Source organism: Taudactylus pleione, unplaced genomic scaffold, assembly GCF_031769625.1.
Source record: "Taudactylus pleione unplaced genomic scaffold, aTauple2 ptg000007l, whole genome shotgun sequence".
Taxonomy (NCBI): domain Eukaryota; kingdom Metazoa; phylum Chordata; class Amphibia; order Anura; family Myobatrachidae; genus Taudactylus; species Taudactylus pleione.
The window spans coordinates 10352582-10374903 of NW_028284410.1; positions in this window are offsets into that span (position 1 = coordinate 10352582).

A 22322-nucleotide genomic window follows, 5' to 3' on the forward strand; every position below is an offset into this window, starting at 1 on the left:
TTTGGAAGCTCTAAGTAGAATACAATTGGATTGACCACCAGACAGGAAGGTCTAATGAAATGTGGGTCAAATATTATAGATATTATAGTTGAGAACCTTCAAATCAAGGTAATAGGTTGATTACAAGAATTTTCCTAGACTGAAATCCAGCATTATTCTCCTCTTTACATCTGCAGAATATTTTATAATGGACAGAAGCTTTGAGAAGATTACTTTATTATGGGCCAGGCATTGAAAACTCTTAAATAAGAATAGTAATAACATAAACTTTGGATGAAGGAAATGAAGAGGAATTGGCATTTGTGTGTGAAAACCATAAAAAATAATGAGTCATGTCTGAAATTTTATAGTTATGATTTTGTGTCAAATTCAGCCCTTGGTAAAAGATGGAGACAATAAGCTTGAGCTTCACAAATATACATTCTTAAAAAGTTGATTAAGGGCCTGATTCAGAGCCGCTCGTAAGTGGCCGCTCGTTCGTTCCGACCGATGTTCGCACAACTGCGCATGCGTACGGATTTTAATACTCATGCGCGAACCAGTCAGTGAGGCTGAAAATCGTGTGCTCGCTAAATAGCGAATGCCTGCTATTTAGAGTGACAGAATGAGGCATTTGTGGGTGGTAACAGGGGAAGGTTCTTGAAAACGGGGAGTGGAGATCCGAACGCAGGCGTACCAAAAGGTCAAAACGGGCATTTTAAGGGTGTGCATAATTAACAAAGCAGCGTCATTGCCCACGTCACTTGGTTGTTTTATAGTTAGAACTGCTCGCATGATTGTGGTAGGAAAAACCAACCACAAGAATAGCGAGCAGTTCATACGCCGTCCGATGTACTCGATTAATCTAATAAATATCGGACATGACGTATGATGCGAGCGGCCAGGGGGCGTTTTTTTCAAAATTACGTTCACTCGTTCAGACATAGAGGCGTGAACAGACCGCAGAGAGCGAACGGTTAATTTAAATAGCCAGCCCCTTTTTCTGGATGAGCGAGCGCAAATAGCGTCCGGCTCTGAATCAGGCCCTAAGTCTTTTTGGTTGATGATGTGATGCTGTGGGTTCCTTGATCAAGCACAAATTCATTGGGACATTCAAGAAGATAAAAAATGCTTCCAATTAACAAAAATACAAAATGACCTTCCCTGAAAGCATCCCACTGAAGGGTATAAAAGCAATGAAATACAGTATGACCCAGAAAGTGATATGACCATTAGACTGAGATAACTTTATAAAATGAAATCCATGGATATATGGGTCCCTGTAGTGCCCTGAGCTGGGAGTGTCAAAAGAGGTCAGTGTAATTGTTAGCATTACTGCCTCACAGCACTGAGGTCATGGGTTCGATTCCCACTACGGACCTAACTGTACGGAGTTTGCATATTCTCCCTGTGCTTGCGTGGGCTTCCTCCAGGTACTCAAAAATATACTGGTAGGTTGATTGGCTCTCCACAGAATTGACCATAGTGTGTATGTTTGTGAGCATCTGGTAGGGAATATAGATTGTAAGCTCCACTGGGGCAGGGACAGATGTGAATGGTAAGATATTATCTGTACAGCGCTGCAGAATATGTGTGCACTATATATATATATATATATATATATATATATATATATATAGTAATATATAAATAAATAAATAAATAATAAGTTCTTTATTTGCTTTGGTTTATTATTATATGTCTACAAAATGTACAATAGAGTTCATTAGCTACAAAAGTGTTTCCAGGAGAAAGAGTATAATTTCCTTGAGTTGCATTGGCTAACACCACACACTCTGATTCCAGTGTTTGTTTGGGTTCAGAAAATATTTTATTATTGGAGAACTCGAAGGAACAAGAGAAAGCATCTATTTTTTGATTCTTGTTCTGTTGTGGAATGTACTGAAATCAGAACAAGAAATGAAGAGTACACATCTTGTAAACTGCACACAAAGTAAATTTGTATTGGTAGCTGGGAACACTGATCCTTATAGAAGATGATGCCACTCCTCTAAGGCTAATTTTATAGCTATTATTCTTTATCACCGATCCCATATATTTCTTATGTAGAAGACATCTTCTTGGAAAAGCATCCAAATGAGTAAAGTTGCCATCAATCTGATGCTGAGTTAGAAGTACCACCAATCCAAAAGAGGATGTATCCATCTCTAAAAAGCAGGGTGCAGTGGTGTTGACTGGGAATATGAGCAGACAGGAATGCTCTTTTTAGACTGTTGAAAGCCTGGATGGCTTCAGATGTCCAAAAATTAGAATTATCTCTTTATGACTCAGAGCTATTATAGGGGATATTATTGAATAATTCACCATGATGAACTGTCTGTAGTAGTTGGCAAAGCCAAATAATCATTGTTTGGGGACAATCCAGAATGTTCTTAGCCTTCTTAGATTTTATTTGCAATCCTTGACCAGAAGGGATATAGCCAAGAAAGGTACTGATTTTTGTTCAAAAAGACACTTCTTACAGAAAAAAATATTTTTCCTGAGATGGGTGAGAACGTCTCCTACATGAATTTGATGGGCGGATAGAGTTTTGAAAATGCAGATATACTGTAATATGACTTTTCTGTACAGAAGTTCTCTAAAAATATAGTTAATTAAATTTCAGAATGATTAAACAAGCAAAGGTCTGAAGCACTACCTGGTTCTAAACAGTAACAAAGCTGGGTCTGATGTAAAATAATCAATTAGAATGAGACTGAAGAAAGGTATGGAACCTGATATTCTGGTATTGTGTCATGTTCAAAGTGAACTTTATATATGGAGACTTGATTATATTTTGGTGCAAGGTCATCAAAGGATGTGTATGTCTTTAAATTCCTCTAGAAACCATACACTCTCCATTTGTTATGGAGCATACTGTGGCTATGACAAAGTGCCCATAGAAGGAGAGGATCACATGGCAGTAGGGAGTGTTGTGGGTCCAAACAACAATCTGTCAGAAAGAATAAGCTGGCACACATTGCCTTTTCGTGATTGTGAGATAGATGTGCACATACAAAATTAGAGCCTTTACTGTCAAATACAAAAACATTTGTTGAGCACTTGCAATACTATAAAAATAAACAATATGGGTAACAATTAAAAAGTAAACGTGTCTACTAGAAAGTGACATTGGCTTGAATGTGGCACTCTGCTTTATACATGATTCATTTAAATAAAATTTGCCACTTCAATGTCAGAAACACATTTTAACAGACATAATTATTTTGATATTGTCAATGACTGAATACCCTGAATGACTTTAAAGTTAGTGTAGAAACTAACTAATTTATATTTTACACAAATGCCTTTTTTTAAAAATAAATAGCACTTCATTGCAAAGATAACAAATTTTTGAATGTTATTTTTTATCATCCATATTTTGCCATATAAACAATTTGGCTCTGTATACTTAATGGAGAAGTTAATATAGTTTGATGATACTGGATCAGAACCTCTATACACACCTTCCTATACCTTCTAATATCCAGCCTATACCTTCTAATATCCTGCCTATGCCTTCTAAGGATGACGCTAATTTGCGTACGCAGTCATACAGTAAATAAAGACTTAGACCTGGAATCTGTGGTTCCAAAGCACAAGTATTATTCAAGTAAAAGTACAATCAGTTACACGCAATTGATCCAGACACAATTTAGGTGCAAAGGAATTATACAGACCCAAGTACAGTATACATACGCAGCGCTTCCGGTACCAGATGCTAGGCATCAGCAAGAAACCCCTCAGTCAGCATTCAGCAAGAAGACTAAAGACCCAGTGTTTAAGCACACATGTTTATACCCCCCAGAATAGACAGGACAATAGAGAAGTTTCTTGCTTATGCCATTGGTTCCCATGGGGGAACCATCTGTTACAGAGCGTTTAACAGGCTGGTTCAAATAGACTCAACCCAGCCTCCAACAACTGGGGGTCTCTGCCCACCTGCCCCCTAACAGTCATCCTAACAGTTGTTCATAAAATATACATTTTGTTACTTGTAATCTCTGCGGTCCATAAGTTGAAAATGCATGATGCGATCTCCACACCGATAGTACCGGAATTCTGTTGAAAGAGTACGCATCAGTTCGAAACCAAACACGGCTTTCTTAGCATGTATAAAACCTTAGTTATCAAATATCTTTATTTCACAGCATTTATACTAACTGAACCAACTTAAATCTTATACTTTAAAGCTCATTAAACCTGTTATGTGGATATGTAATGTGTGAGTATATGGGGTTTGGTATAAAGACTCTAGTTATTAATGTGTGCATGAGAAATGATGCACTTAAATCTCACTAAGTGGATATCTAGCAGTGTGGATTGCTGAGCATGATAGTTCCACATGCCCCCTGTCTGAGCAGCCCCCATCTTTACCGTGTTCAAAGGAAAAGCTCTTTTGTTATCCCAGACTCTTGTGTGAAATGCAAATGTGTTACCCCAAGCTGTGAAGCTAGGGCCATCCTGTCTGGGTGTAGGGATAAAACCTGTTAGGATTCAGACAAATCCAATTGTGTAGATCAATGCCTGGATTATATTACAATTGCCACAACTATACTTGTCTGCATACAGGGATTCCCAATTTGTATGTAAAACACTCACAGTTTCTGGTGCATTGTCTATTCTATTTACTTTTTTGCATGAGGCTGTTCTTCTAGTTGCCCTTTGTAGATTATCAAAAACATTGCCATCTGTTCTTAGCTCGTGAGTTGTAACTTAAAGTGATGCTGGTCGCAAAATGGCGTCTTGCAGATTCTTGTTTCTAAAAAGGAGTCTAGTTGCCATTCGCAAGATGGCATTGCGCATGCTTCAATTTTAAACTAATCTTGTCTCAGCCAATTATCCAGCTTTGACAAGTTATTACATATTCAAATACATTTTATATACAGATGCTTGAGTGCCGTGGATTGAAGAAAATTGTTTATAAAAATATTTAGTGATCACACTTTCTATGGCACCTCAATTTTCCATATGGAAGTCAAATTTTGTCAGCTTATTCCTCAGGTGCTCATTAACTGATATGCATGGGTGTGGGTCAGTACCTCAACACATGGAAGAAGCATTATTTGTAATTAAAATCTATGTGATAGCCTGAGCCAAATGAGCCAAAGCAATGCTCATATTTTTGAGTGTCAGTGTAGGGACTGACCAGAAGAGTAGACCATGATTTGGTTGGTCAACTTGACAAATTATTGTAACATTTTGGAACTAATATTTCCGAAATTTAAATATATTACAGTTTCAAATATAAGCAGGTGAGTGCTGAGTTTGTATGATTTTTTCATCTAAATAGTGTGGTCACATATCAAATATATATATATTCAGTACCAGTCAAAAGTTTGGACACACCTTCTCATTCAATGGTTTTTGTTTATTTAAATTATTTTCAATATAGTAGATTAATACTGAAGACATTAAAACTATGAAAGAACACATATGGAATTATGTTGTAAACAAAAAAGTGTTAAACAAATCAAAATATGTTTTATATTTTAGATTCCTCAAAGTAGCCCCCTTTTGCTTGGATGACAGCTTTGCACACTGTTGGCATTCTCTCAATCAGCTTCATGAGATAGTCTCCTGGAATGGTTTTCCAACAGTCTTGAAGGCATTCCCAGAGGTGCTGAGCACTTGTTGGCTGCTTTTCCTTCACTCTGCAGTCCAACTTCATCCCAAACCAGCTCAATAGGGTTTAGGTTGGGTGATTGTGGAGGCCAGGTCATCTGACGCAGCACTCCATCACTTTCCTTCTTGGTTAAGTAGCCCTTACATGGCCTGGAGGTGTGTCTGGGGTCATTGTCAAAACAAATTATGGTCCCAGTAAGTGCAAACCAGATGGGATGGCATGGTGCTGCAGAATGCTGTGGTAGCCATGCTGGTTAAGTGTGCCTTGAATTTTGAATAAATCACCAACAGTGTCACCAGCAAAGCACCCCCACACCATCACACCTCCTCCTCCATGCTTCACAGTGGGAACCACACATGCAGAAACCATCCACTCACCTTCTCTGCATCTCATAAAGACACTGCGGTTGGAACCAAAAATCTCAAATTTGGACTCATCAGATTTCCACTGGACTAATAAGTATTCCTTGTGTTTCTTGGACCAAACAATTATCTTCTTCTTGTTGTTCATCCTCAGTAGTGGCTTCTTCATAGCAATACGACCTGAAGGCCTGATTCACGCAGTCTCCTCTGAACAGTTGATGTTGAGATTTGTCTGCTACTTGAACTCTGTGAAGACTTTGGACCTCAGTCGGTCGAAGCGGCCGCACGGTCGTACACCACCGATGTTCGCTATACTGCACATGCATAAAGTTCGCAAGGCGCGTGCGCAAACTACCCGCTATGATCAGAAATTTCTCTCTCCTTGAACACAGCCAGGTCGGTAGTTTGATTGACAGATTGAGGCGTTTGTGGGTGGTAACAGGGGAAGGTGCTTGAAAATGGGGGAGTGGAGATCCGAACGCAGGTGTGCCTAATTATGCAAACAGCATTTTATGGGAGTGCATACGGTTTATGGGAGTGCATAATTAACAAAGTAGCATCATGGCACATGTGACATGGGAGGTTTTTACACTGACATGATCATAGACCTTAAGAGAAGGTATGGTCAACCTTAAGCTCTATGACCAGTTCCGATGGTTCCCGATGGTCTCGATTAATCCTTATATGCCCGGAGATGACGTGCAATGCGTACGAGAAGGGGGCATATTTTTTTTAATTCCGGACGCTTCCTCCCCTTGGTCAGCCAGCTACCGATCCGAACTTAGGGACGCAACTTGCGAGGGAATCATTTGCATATCTGGCCCCTTTTCCCGTACGACTGTGCGGCCTCTTCGACCGACTCTGAATGAGGTACTTTATGTGGTCTCTAATCTGAGGTGCTGTTAAGTAGCAGTTTCAGAGGCTGGTAACTCTAATGAACTTATCCTCTTCAGCAGTGGTAACTCTTGGTCTTTCTTTCCTGGGGCGGTCCTCATGAGAGTCAGTTTCATCATAGCGTTTGATGGTTTTTGCAACTGCACTTGAGGATACATTCAAAGTTATTGAAATTTTCCGAATTGACTGAATCTTAAAGTTATGATTGACTGTTGTTTCTCTTTATGGAGTTGAGAAACGTGGATTACAACAGCAGTCAAATAGTGGTGTCCACTGTGTACTAACCCTACCACTGCACAACACAACTGATGGTCTCAAACACATTAAGAAGGCAAGTAATTCCACAGATTGACTCTTGACAAGTCACATCTGTTCATTCAAATCCATTCCAGGAGACTACCTCATGAAGCTGGTTGAGATAATGCCAAGAGTGTGCAAAGCTGTCATCCAAGCAAAAGGGGGCTACTTTGAGGAATCTAAAATATAAAATATATTTTGATTTGTTTAATACTTTTTTGTTTATGACATAATTCCATGTGTTCTTTCATAGTTTTGATGTCTTTAGTATTAATCTACTATATTGAAAATAATTTAAATAAACAAAAACCATTGAATGAGAAGGTGTGTTCAAGGAGACAAAACGCATAGGGTAACTGTGTTATTGATCCTAATTTGGTGACTACACCACTACGAATACATGTTTTAAACCTAAGGGTGAATCATCCATGTTCAAATGTGGAACCTAATCAGCACCGTCTAAAATTGTATTGGTACTGTACAAAATGTTTTTTATTGTAATAAATTGTTTTATGTTTTTATAAGGGTGTCAACAGCTTTTTGTCCACAAAAACTACTAGGTTTTTATATGTGAATGTTGTTATACTTCAATAGTGGTATTTTGAAGTGTTTACGCAGAACGTCCTTTTCTTAATTCTCCAGTAAAAGCTGTAAAAGTTACTTAAGTGCTCCCTCACAGACCTTTTTCTATATATATTTATATATATATATATATATATATATACAGTATATATATATATATATATATATATATTATATATATAGTAGTGGTATAGCCCGGCACTCCTCCAAACCAAAATACAGGCCCCGGGTGCCCTCCGCAGATATGTTGCATAGGAATGACAAAACAGTGGCACTCCGGGATTTAATATAGCAAACAGGTATACCTTGACAAAGGGGCATTGTTGCCCCAAAATGTCTGCTTTTTAAAATTTAAATATAGTCTGTTTGTTATATTAAATCCTGGCTTCTGAGGCATGATCTGAAATTTCACAAAACTTTCTAAATTTGTAACACTCAAACCTAAAAAAGCAAATAAATTCCTATTATTAAGGCTGATGCCTTAATGGATGTGTTCCTTGCACAATACAGATATGGTATTGCCAGACAGAATGGTGTGAGTGGGGGGAGACAGAGTTGCACATTTGGGGGGGACAGAGTGGTGCAGATGGCGGAAGAAGTAGCTGCATGGCAGGGGGCAAAGCAGTGGTGAAGAAGGAAACAGTGACACAGATGCAGTTGGGGTATGACAGATTGGTGCGGATGAGGGAACACAGACTAGCACAGTTGCAATGCCTCACAGAAGTTGGGATTGGGGAAGATATAGCAGCATGGAGGCGTATATTTACTTTGAGAATAAGACACACTGGAAGGTAAAGAGTCACAGGAAGAGACGCTCAGTGCTACCAAGTCATGCCACAGCATTGCGCGACTAGAAAGGCTGTTTAACACACAAGGAGGCTAGATTTATGAGGACATATTTGTTGTATCTCCTTTAATAACGTGTATGTTTCAGGGTAGGCAGGATTGTTAGGTCTTCTTCTGGAATAGAACCTTTACACCACTACTCACTACATGGAGAGGGTCCATAACACATCATCACACACAGAGAAATTGCTGCAAAAACTACTGTGCCATATTTGAAAGATACCGTTTTGTTGGACTCTTCAATGAAAAGAATCCATACGGATTTGCAATATATCTGTGGCTGCTGGAAAACAAAAGTTATCAGGATAATAACAGAAGTATGATAATACATGAGGCATACATCCTCATTTTGAAATTAGAAGTCATTTTCAGCAGAAAGCTGAATTACTGTTGATGGAAAAACAGAGTTTAAAACTTATTTATAAGTACATCTTATTGGTTTTACAAAGACTAAAAGGCTGATTACTATTTTATTTGTGACATTGGTGTGAGGGTTCTATTTCAGAAGGCCTAACTACAATTTAATACAATACAAAATTCACAATGGAGATACCACTGGATGACAAATATTAGCATTGAATAATTCTTTTGGTTTGGCCACCAAGGTTCTTATTCAATGTGTGAGATGTCCATTTGGTTCTGTCAACATAAGCTCTCACCAAAGAAATCACCCAACAATGTGACCAATGACCAAATATTAGTACATCAGAATAATTTAATTGTTGATGTTAAAAATTTGCATAAAAAGCAATTGCTTACATCAAATGTATGAAAATAGGTGTCTTTATTAATGCCAATATGAGGTTATAGAGATAGCCTGGTGATTATTCCTTTGAATTTTAGATTCCAAGATTGAACATAAACATGGATGTTATAAGTGGCACCCCAACCCTACGCATTTTGTCCTTCTCATGGACTTCATCAGGGGTGCAAATCTTTCATAAGATGAAATATACAGGATGGCACGATACACAAACTACATATAATGCATACAACTAATTTAACAATATACAATAATTGTTTGATTCATAAATATATGTTCTATATACAATAATTGCATTTGAAAACACACACAGTACATACCCAGGAAAAATGATAGCAACACTAATAGATGGTGTAGTCAACCAGAATCAGCTGTGGGCACAGCAAATCCCACAATATCTCACAGAAGCCTAACGAGTAACATACTGTTACTATTAAGTTAGGAAATTAGATCAATATATGAAAAATGGCATATAGAAAATGAGCCAAACAAATGAGTCAAACAATTTAGACATAACATTTTCCAAAAGAGACACCTATTATTCATATTAAGAAATAGTGATGTGCACAATGTACATACCAAATGTGTAATTATATGTGTGAAACCTTCATATATAGGGGTCTCAGGATGTGGTGTCTCACACTTGGGCCAGAAAAACTTGATGGTTTTGATAATATTATATAATTTAATTGGTAGCTTATGCTTATACTAAGTAACAAATATAGGGATTACACATTTAGCATATTGGAAGTAGTGGAGTAGTGGAATAATAGGAAAATTGCATAAAGAGGCCCTGATTCAGAGCCAGACGCTGTGACAGAGCGCTCGCTCTGAATCAGGGCCGTCCTTCTTAATTTTTGCTGTGGGTGACCACCCACAGCTATAGCGAGTGGCCAGGAAGATGCTCACAATGGTCAAGACCATCGTGACAATTGGGCTTGCGACGACACCCTTGTGGTAGGGTCTCGTTGCCGCAAGCCCTGAAGTGCTTTCGGCTCTATCAGAGCCGATGGCACTCCCACTGACATCACTTGTGATATCAGTGGGGCCGGCCCCAGATGGTAGGCGTTCCCATGGGAACGCCTCCATCTGGGCAGCCATGCCCCGGCACGCCCACCAAAGGGGGGTGCTGTCACTCACCATCGACAGCACGCACACTTTGCTACGAGACCCAGTGCTACGGCTTCCCCATCGCTATCCGGGTCTCGCGCATGCACACGACGGAGCCGGCTCTGTCGTGCGCATGCACACTGAGCCAACATTGACCCACTTACAAGCGTTCAGCGCTCGTGAGCGGGTCTGAATCAGGCCCAGAATTCCAATCATACTCACTTAAAAACTTTTTAATATGTTGACCAAGAGCAGCAAAATGTGGCAGCCAGCTACCAGAATATGAATCACTGTGAGCTGGGACCTTACTCATACCCCTCAGACCAGTGATTTTCAACCTTTTTGAAGTCGAGGCACACTACGCAAGATTTTAAGATTGCCAAGACACACCATCCGGCGATGCGGTGTGCGCGACCTAGAAAAAATGAACACCGCAGGAACAAAACACACTATATTGGCCCCCGCAGGAACAAAACACACTACATTGGCCCCTGCAGGATCAAAACACACTACATTGGCCCCATGCAGGAACAAAACACACTACATTGGCCCCTACAGGATCAAAACACACTACATTGGCCACCACAGGAACAAAACACACTACATTGGCCCCAGAGGTATAAAACAAATCACATTTACTAGCCTCCAGAATAAACAAACAAACAATCACATTGGCACCCACATGAAAAACCAATGCGACTCTGCCAGCCACAGCACACTTCAGAACCGCTCGTGGCACAGTGGTTGAAAACTGCTGCCTCAGATAATAATGAGGGACCTGCCTCCTAATTGAGGCTTGAATCAATTAGTGTGATTACAAGATGAGGAATAGTCTAAAAATACAAATTGCCTGGATTAAATGGCTGAAATATGGTGTCTTAACCTAGTGATATAAATAAACAATTTTTTATTTACCTATATGGGGGTAAAAATGGCTGGCATCTATAATTGGAACTCCCGCCGGACTGGACGCAATACCGGAGTGTGGGACCACTACTTCCTGTTTGCGTTCCATTAGCCGGCATGCGTTTCAGACGTGCCATAGTATAATAAGATTCTCTGTTGAAATAGGCACAAGGCAGGAACTTGTGAACTCTGTTTCTTGTACTGCAACCTCATATTGGCGTTATCAATGTCACCTCTTTTTATACATTTGGTGTAAGCAATTGCTTTTTATGCCAATTTTTACCATTTAATCAAAAATAAAATTATTTTGATGTACTAATATTTTGGTCATTGACCACATTGTTGGGTGATTTCTTTAGTGAGGGTATGTTCACTGAACCAAATGGACATCTCACACATTGAACAAGAACCTTGGTGGCCAAATCAAGAATTCTTCAATGCTAATATCTGTCAGTGTTATTTCCATTGTGAATTTTGTATACTTATTAAATTGTATAAAACATTCCATTTGTTAGCACCCTCTAAGTATTGTGCTTGGATATCTTTATGGTTGTGTCCTACTAACAGGGGACCCTCTTACAGAATTGATTGGTGCAACAAATAGGCCCGCCATTCATTATATTTAAATATACACATTTGTATGACGCATCCTGCTGTCCAAGTGATTATTATGACAGAGTGCCGCTGGAGTGTAGCATATATATATATATATATACAAACAGTATATTTATATATAGATGCAAAAAGATGGCAGCACTCCATGGACTTGAACAATAATCACAGCACGCAGCTAGGTATCACCAACATTTCAGATGTTTGCTCCATCGTCTTTTTACATCTGTGTCATGGGTCTGCTGAGGGCCTCTGGAAGTGCACCCTGGCTGTATATTAACTATTTGGAGTGCGGGCCGTCACATTGTACATATATATATATATTTATATATACACTATATTATAAGGGCACAGTCGTGCCCTTATATTAAGGCTGCATCTAAAAAAAACAGATTTCTCCATAGAGAATTCTGAGGGAGGGGCAGGGTGTTGGCACCCACCAGGCGAAGATGCCAAAGCCCTGGTGGGTTGGCGCCCACCGGGCAAAGACACTGAAAGTCCTAGTGGGTGGTGGCCATGCAAAAGAGCTGACATAGGCTGCCGCCCACTGGGTGATGAGGCCAGAAGCCCTGACTGGTGGGCACACATCAGGCGAAGATGCCAAAGCCCTGGAAGGTTGGCACCCGCTGGGCGAAGACACAGGAAGTCCAAGTAGGTGGCAGCTATGCAAAAGAGCTGACACAGGCTGCCGCCCACTAGGTGAAGAGGCCAAAGCTCTGGCAGGTTAGCACCTGTCAGGCAAAAACACTGATGCCCTGGCGGGTTGGTACCCACCGGGCGAAGACACCGGAAGTCCTAGTGTGCAGCTGCCATGCAAAAGAGCTGACACAGGCTGCCGTCCACTAGGTGAAGAGGCCTAAGCTCTGGCAGGTTGGCGCCTGCCAGGTGAAAACACAGAAGGTCTGGCGGGTTGGCGCCCACCGTGCGAAGACACCAGAAGTCCTAGTGTGCAGCGGCCATGCAAAAGAGCTGACACAGGCTGCCACCCACTAGGTGGAGAGGCCGAAGCCCTGGTGGGTTGGCCCCCGCCAGGCAAAACACCAAAGTCTTGGTGGGTTAGCGCCCACAGGGCAAAGACACCGGAAGTCCTAGTGGGCGGCAGCCATGCAAAAGAGCTGACACAGGCTGCCGCCCACTAGGTGAAGAGGCCGAAGCCCTGGCGGGTTGGCGTCCGCCAGGCGAAGATGCCTAAGTGTTGGGGTGGCGGTGGCCATGCAAAGGAGCTTAAAGGCTGCTGTCCCCCAGGTGAAGACCTGTAAAATAAAATATTACAATATTAAAGTGTGTTGTGTTATTTTAATATTTTTTTTAAAGGTGGACTACAGGTGGCAGTAGGCCCTAATGCCCAGCATGCTGATACTTCTGGTTTTCCAAGTACTAGCATGCAGGGAGGTGTGCTGGGACCTTTAGTTCACCTGCAAAAGAAAACATTCTTTAAAATGCACCACACAACACAATCAACCCAGCACCCACTGCCCAGGGGTGCTGGGGATAGCCCCGGGTTATCAGCCTGGGCCTAGGGTGCCTTGAGGGGGACCCCTTTATTGGGGGGGTCCCCAGCTCATCAGGGATCCCGGGCCTGGACTGACTAGCAGTCAGGGTTGATGCTACGGCAGGGGGGCCCGGTGAAAGGGCTCCCCGGGCTGTGGCACCAGCCTCCCATTAGAAATAGTCCGGTGCTGGTCCTGGAAAATACAGGGGGACCCTACTAATTTTTCCCCCCTGTATTTCAAGAACCAGGACCGGATCAGAGCCCTGTGCTGGTTGCATAACTTACGGGGGACCCCTACGTCATTTGTCCCCCATATGTTGGCAACCAGGGTTGGTTCTGACTAGCCCTGTGTTGGTTGTGCTTAAATATGGGGGAACCCTACGTCAATTGTTCCCTGCATTTAAGCACAACCATGACTGGCTGCCTGTGTTTAAAAAAAAAAAATGGCGTGGCCCCACCCCCCAGAAAACAACCAGCTTCGGGCTTTGAAGCCCCAGTACTGGTTGTGCTAAATACAGGGGACAAACGACATAGGGGTCCCCTGTATTAAGCACAACCAGCACCAGGCTTTTGAGAACCTGTCCTGGTTGCCAAATTACGGGGGACAAATGATGTAGGGGTCCCCCGTATTTAGCACAACCAGCACAGGGCTCTGAGCCAGTCCTAGTTCTGGAAATAAAGGGGGAAAACTGTATTTCTCAGAACCAGCACCGGACTCCGTCTAGCAGGGGGGGTGATTCCACAGCCAGGGGAGCCCTTTCACCGGGCCCCCCAGCCGCAGCATCACCCCAGACCGCAAGTCAGCCCAGGCCGGGGATCCCTGGGGAGTTGGGGACCCCTCCAATAAAGGGGTCCCCCTCCTCAGGGCACCCCAGGCCCAGGCTGATAGCCTGGGGCTATCCCCGGCACCCCTGGGTGGTGGGTGCTGGGTTGATTATGTAAAGTGTGGTGAATTTGAAAATATAAATATTGGCTTTTGCTGAGGAACTATTGTTCCCAGCAAGCCTCCCCCACATGCCGGTACTTAGAGAACCACAAGTATCAGCATGCGGGGCATTACGGGCTTGCTGGTACCTTTAGTTCCACAGCAAAAGTAATATTGGAAAAAACACACACACCATAGAAAAGTCTAACTTTATTAAAACATACATGCACACACATATGTACTCACACATGCATACACACTATCTCACATACTCACCTATGTATCCCTGAAGCCAACCTGTCCTCTTCTCCAGTAGACATTCCAATGGATTACCTGTGAAAAAAATTCAATACTCACCTCCTCATATGCGTGGATCAGGTCCTCTGCACACAATCCAGGGTCTTGGCAAACAAAAAAAAACGGAGATAACCGGAGCTGCCCGAATGACAGCTCCACCCGGGATTTCAGTACAGAAATCCCAATGCGAAGCGCTCATTGGCTGAGAGAGGTGAGCCTTCCACCTCTCAGCCAATGAGCGGTTCTCACCATTAAATGCAATGTTGAGAACCGAGTGTGCCCTTTTCAAAAATGGTGCCTCAGCGCCATTTTTGAAATTCAAAGATGGCCACCGTGAGCCATTCACAGCTCACGACATCATTGCCCCGCCCCCTCGGCTGGCTTAAATACAGCCAGCAGCGTGAGCCCCGTCCATTCAGTCATCGGCCGGGGAGCTGGAGGGACCAGCTGAAGAATGAAGATGACGGGAAGCCCTGGATGTGCGGCAGCCACGCAAAAGAGCTTACTGGCAGTCGCACTCCAGGTGAAGACACCGCAGAAGCTCTGGATGTGTGGTGGCCACGCAAAAGAGCTTACTGGCAACCGCACTCCAGGTGAAGATGCCGCAGAAGCCTTGGATGTGCGGCAGCTGCGCAAAAGAGCTTACTGGCAGTCGCACTCCAGGTGAAGACACCGCAGAAGCTCTGGAAGTGTGGTGGCAGCGCAACATAGCTTACTGGCCGCCGCACTCCAGGTGAAGATGCCGCAGAAGCCTTGGATGTGCGGCAGCCGCGCAAATGAGCTTACTGGCAGTTGCACTCCAGGTGAAGACACCGCAGAAGCTCTGGATGTGCGGTGGCCGCGCAAAAGAGCTTACTGGCTGCCGCGCTCCAGGTGAAGGCTCTGGTAAATAAAAGATTTAGAAAAGTGTGTCTGTGTGTGTTATTTGAATATTTCTTTTGCAGGGGTACTATAGGTGCCAGCAGGCCCTTAATACCCCACCTGCTGGTACTTGTGGTTCTTCAAGTACCAGCATGTGGGGGATACCTGCTGGGACCTGTAGTACTATTGCAAAAGCCAATATTTATATTTTCTTATGCACCACACTATACATAATCAACAGGTCACCCACCACCCAGGGGTGCCGTGGATAGCCCCGGGCTATCAGCCTGGGCCTGGGGTGCCCTGAGGAGGGGGACCCCTTTATTGGAGGGGTCCCCAACTCCCCAGGGATCCCCGGCCTGGGCTGACTAGCGGTCAGGGGTGATGCTGCGGCTGGGGGGCCCGGTGAAAGGGCTCCCCTGGCTGTGGCATCAACCCCCTCGCTAGACGGAGTCCGGTGCTGGTTTTGGGACATACAGGGGGAGCCCTATGCATTTTTCCCCCTGTATTTCCAGAAACTGGACTGGCTCAGAGCCCTGTGCTGGTTGCACCAAATATGGGGGACCCCTACGTCATTTATCCCCCGTATTTTGGCAACCAGGACAGGTTCTCAAAAGCCTGGTGCTGGGTGTGCTTAATACAGGGGACACCCTAAGTCATTTGTCCCCTGTATTTAGCACAACAAGTTTTGGGGCTCCAAAGCCCGGGGCAGGTTGTTTTCTGACGGCGGGGGGGAGCTATGCTTTTTTTTTATATACACATTCAATTATTAACATGAATGCGTAGATCTCACTTCACTGCTGCATTCATCCATCTGTGACTTATTGATTTGATTTTCTCAGGTGTATACTCACTACCAGTGAGCCCTCTGTCACCCACTGATGCCCGTTTTGTACTGCACCTGCTGCCACTGCTCTGCACCACTGCTGCTGCCGCTACCCCACATACCTACAGCCATCTCGCACTCTGCACCTCCCAAACCAACCTCCTGTGTGCTGTCCCCTCTTCCACCTGCGTTAGAGTACCATTTTGTTGCCCTTCTCCCCTGCAGGTAACCTGGTTTGCTCAATGAAACCCTGATAGTTAATATATTTTTAAAAAGCTATAAAAGGGGCAGAAAGCTGTAAAAAGGGTGGATCCCTGTTTTCATCACTTTGGGGGCGTGCCCAGCACTCTCCGAGACGCTGGCCAGCCCCCAGGCTCTCCCTACACAAGAGAATAGATTCCGTGCGCATGTGCACGGCATCTGTTCTGCTCCTGCAGTGACCTCCCCCTTTTTCGGCACTTTGGGGGTGTGCCTAGCACTCTCTGAGATGCTGGGCAGCCCCAAGGCTCTCCCTACACAAGAGAACAGGTGTGCACAGCATGTTCTCCTCCTGCACACTCGCTGCTCTGCTATGCAGAGCAGTAGTGTGTGTTCTCCCCAACTTCCCCCCACCACAGGACATGCAGGCAGGACAGTCTCAGAAAAACGGGACTGTCCCGCTGGAAGCGGGACAGTTCGGAGGTATGAAAACCAACCTCGTGTGTGCTGTCCCCTCTTCCACCCTCTGTCACCCACTGATGCCCCCTTTGCACTGCACCACTACCACTGCTCTGCACCACTGCTGCAGCCGCTATCCCACACACAAACAGCCGTCTCACACTCTGCACCTCCCAAACCAACCTCCTGTGTGCTGTTCCCTCTTCCACCTGCATTAGCGTACCATTTTGTTGCCCTTCTCCCCTGCAGGTAGCCTGGTTTGCTCATCCAAACCCTGATAGTTAATAAATTTTATAAAAGCTATGAAATTCCATAGACAAAAAGCCTTACGGTTTCATATGTCCCATTAAGGCTGCTTAGACATGATCTGAAAATTCACAAAACCTATTGATTTTCTGCCACTTAAACTCCAAAAAGCAATGAAATTACGATCATTAAGGCTGACGCCTTAATGGATGTGTTCCTTGCGCAATACAGATATGGTATGCCATCACACCCTGTGGTTAACGGCAGATTCAGCACTCTCACAGAATGAGATTGCTGTCACTCACAAAATGGTGGAGCTGCTAATTCACAGAATTGTGTGCTCATTGGAATACACACATGCAATCTATGCAACTGAGGTCAAAGCAGAAAATAGAGCTGTGCAGATGGGATAAAAGTGGTGTGGATGGGGGGAGGAGACACAACAGCGTGGATAGGTGAGACACAAAGGCGTGTAGAGGAGAGAAGGTTAAGCAGTAAAGAGGGGGGGGTTGCCAAAGTAATGCAGATGGGTGGAAAACAGTGGTGCAGATGGGGGGAAACAGAGTGGCACGGTTTGAGGGGACAGTGTTGTGGATGGGGAAGAGAGTGGCATGGACATGGGAAGACAGGCAAAGACAGATTGGTGTGAATAAGGGAATACAGACTAGCACAAATAGGAGAACACACAACAGTAGGGATTGGGGAAGACAGATTAGTGTGGATGGGTAGGAAGACAGAGTAGTGCAGATGGGGGGAGGAGACAGAGTTGCACAGTTGGGGGGACAGAGTGGTGCACATGGAGGAAGAAAGAGTGCCACAGAGGAAAGGAAGACAGCGGCATGGCTTAGGGGAAGGCAGTGGTGCAGAAGGAAACAGAGTGGCATGAATGCAAGGCAGTGCAGATGGAGAAAGACAGATGGATATGGATGAGAGAACACAGACTACCATAGTTCGGAGACCACACAGCAGTAGGCATTGTGGAAGACAGATTGGTGTGGATGGGGAGGAAGACAGAGTGGTGCGGGTGCTTTGGGGAGACAGAGTTGCACAGTTGGGGGACCAGAGTAGTGCAGATGAAGGAAGAAAGAGTGCCACAGATGAGAGAGAGACAGCAACGTGGCTGTGGAGAAGGCACAGATGCAGGCGGTCCGGCTGGGGAAAAACACTGGTGCGAATGAGGGAGCACAGACTATCACAGTTGGGAGACCACACAGCAGTAGGGATTGGGGAATATATAGCAGCATGGAGGCATATAGGAGAAGAAAGTGTTCATCTATAGACAGAGTATGATATTTTAAAAAATAAGGGAGCTGACAGTGTATTCTAAATTAGATAAATGTATGCAGTGAGAAGGATGTTGGAAGCCAGTGAGATTGTTTTGGTGATCAATTGGGAAGATTGTGGGCACTGAGTGGGATGGGGGAGCCACATAACTGCTTTGACCTCAGTTGCATAGACTGCATGTGTGTATTCCAATAAGCACACAATTCTGTGAATTAGCAGCTCCACCATTTTGTGAGTGACAGCAATCTCATTCTGTGAGAGTGCTGCATCTGCCGTTAACCACAGGGTGTGATGGCATACCATATCTGTATTGAGCAAGGAACACGTCCATTAAGGCGTCAGCCTAAATGATTGTAATTTCATTGCTTTTTGGAGTTTGAGTGGCAGAAAATCAATAGGTTTTTTGAATTTTCAGATCATGTCTAAGCAGCTTTAATGGGACATATGAAACCGTAAGGTTTTTTGTCTATGGAATATATATGTATATATATATATATATATATATATATATATATACATACTGTATAAATATCTATCACAAGTTCTGCACTCACGTCTTCATCCTATGACATAACTGGGGTGTTTCTTATGGACATATAATCCATCAATCCACACAGAGAACATAAACCACACACAGAAGGTAGTTTCAAGGGCACTCACCAGGTTTGATAAATTTCAGCACAGGTAAGTGAGTCCATACTGAATAATATTATGTGTTAGCCAAAGTCAAGACAACCATTAAAAATCTAATTATTATATTTTTATTATAATAAACTCTAAATCCATTTAAAAAAGTAATAATAAAAACAAATCCCAAAAGTAGATATTAGCATACAAAACTTTTTAATATTTAAATTACAGGATTATAGTGAAATATTGCTAAATGATACAGTTATCATTATAAATCAATATGCTTCAAATTACTCTTTCTTTGGAACCAATCAGCACAAATCCCAGATAAATCAGAAGAGGTGACTAGCAGATTAAGGGTATTAAGCAATCAAGAGATAATTGTAGGTGAGAATTTTACTTGGAAAACGATCTGTAGCTGATTGATGTTTTGAAACATTAATTTCAAACCAATAGTTTGTTCAGCACTTCTTATTCCTTTGAAAGGTCTGGGTAAATTGTGTGGCTATAAAGTAGATTCCGCAAAATCAAATGAATGGTGCCTGAAAAATCCAATAATATATTTTGAAAAGTATTCTGACGTATAACTCTGCACTCATAATTTCACCAGAGCTTTGAAGGGAGTGTTTAAGTTCAGACTCCTCCCTTTATAATGGATTTCCATTAGGATAGAAAGTGGAATTTCTATCATCGTGTTTAGGGAGATACTGTAGCATCTTCTGTAGGAGGAATCAGGATCTATTCATTATTGCTTTTGGACATTACAATTTTTACTTCTACATTTATGTTTCTTTATTTTTGTTTATTTTGTTGTTGTTTTTACATTATTCTTTATCATTAAAATATTTTTTTTAATTATTATCAGAATAATTTTGGCTGCCAAGGGTTTATTTCACACAGTGCACTGAAACTGACATAGAGTATAGCTTTCATAGTTTATTCATATTTGTGAAGATGGTGAGATAATAATTCACATAGTTTAAATCAATACCTTTTTAAATTAATACCTCTAATTTTCATTTATGTATTAATACTATTTAAGATATTGTAAATTTCAAATAAATATATTTAGAAATTTATATACTAAATAGAGTTTGATGTTTCCAAGGCTTAGGAAGGTATCTTAGTGAAACTGCTCCATAATTTAAAAACCCAAAACATATACAATATTGAACATTGCATTTGTTTTATAAAAGGCATATGTTTTGACCTCCATGTCTGCTCATAATAACAGAATATGAGCCACAATAAGGCACTGCTGTAGCTCCCCCAAATTTTGCTTGTTCTACCCATGGTTACAGCAGTCACGAATATGCCATTATCACAACAATAATTGTGAAATTACGTTGAATAATATTCTGCTTGCAATGTTGTGTGACTACTAGAGGATTATGTGGGAAGAACTGAACTAAAGGAGCATTAAATATAAGTCATAGATGAAAATATTGCTGCACTCATGTATTTTATTCAAGTATTTTATTTAAATGTTTATCCAGGAAATTACTGTACTGTATAAGATATTATAATGTCATCATGTGTGACTATGTAGCTAGTTTTAAGATAATGCTAAATACAGCAATTCCTTACTATGATAATCACACAATTCTTTTTCACTGGACAGTCCTCCAGTACACACAGTGCTGCATCTTTCTCTTCAGCACATAGCTCCCCACGCAATACCAGAAGCAGAGCTGAAAATAAATAATTAACACTTGTCTGCACATTAAAAAAGCTGCACATATTTTCTAAAAATGGACTCCACCGAGGTTACTTATTAATTACACTCTTGGGCTCCATTTTGTTTTGAAGTGGAGCTAAAGAGGGAAAATCTTTGAAATAGAAAAATGGAAAGAAAAGCAGAAATAAAAGAAAAACAGAATTCCCCAATCTCAAAGGAATGTTATTTTGAAGAGGTCAAAGAAATACTCTGGTGCCATCTTCTGGCACATGTAGACTATAGCATGGCTAATGTATACTTTTCTACAGTATCTTATTCAGCCATTGCGACTTTGTCTTTGAAAGAGAGATGGATACTGAATGGTTTCTGAAGTTATGCACATGCAGCACTACACTTATTAAAAGCAAAACTGTAGTTTATCATTTATAAACAGCAATCATTTTTTGATGAATATAAATTGGGTGAGAAAATGTCAGCTTCATTTCTGTAGTCACATTACAAGGATGACTAGCTGATATGGGACAGATAAAGAGATAAGGAGGCCGATGTTCAGAATTCATGTGGGCGCCAACCCCATTTATACTGTGCATGTGCTGAGTGGACTCTGGCACTGTGCTAAAGTCTACTGCCCATATTACCAGAAGTGTCTGCAGTTCCAACTGACAAGTAAGTATCATCTATGGGTTAAGGCTGTGTGGTGTGGGCCCTCCTGAACCCAAGGGCCCATTGGTACTGTGTACCCTGCACCCATTTAAGATACGCACATGCATCTGATCATCTACAACTCAGCAGTCAAGGGGAAATAGTTTTACCCTTTGATAAATCCCTACAATCTCTACAATTAAAACCATCCCACAATATCAATTGCACCACTAAGGACCATATTCAATTAGGTGTAAAAAGTCACGTTTGGAGAAAAGCCTTTGCTGATGCGATCTTTTCGCACATACAAGCGTATCGCTATTCAGTTCCTAGAGTTTCACCACTTTTCGCAGCAGAAAACGGTGAAAAGTTTTCACCACCTCAGAGCAGGTGAAAAAATTTGCAAAATTAATATTTTTGCCTTAAAATGTGGGGACTTGGTTCGCAACCCTTTGGACAGGAAGCAGTCGGGAAACAGTCAGACGTAATCCCAACTGCTGGCTTCCTGACTGTCTAATCCCGGCTAGTGTCTAATGACAGGCATCAAAATCCCGATGCCTGTCATTAGATACGACAGGAGTCCAACACCCGGCTTACCAATTGAAGGTAAGCCGGGCGTGGACAGCTGTGGGTGGGGAGGGTTGGTTAGGGGCTCCCGGGGGGGACATAGGGTTAGGCACCCCGGAGAGGTTAGGGTTAGGCTGCAGGGAAGGGGGGGTTAGGTTTAGGTACTTAGAGTGGGGTCAGAGTTAGGCCCTTGGAGGGGAGGTTAGGGTTAGGCACCCCTAAAGGAGGGTTAGGGGGTAG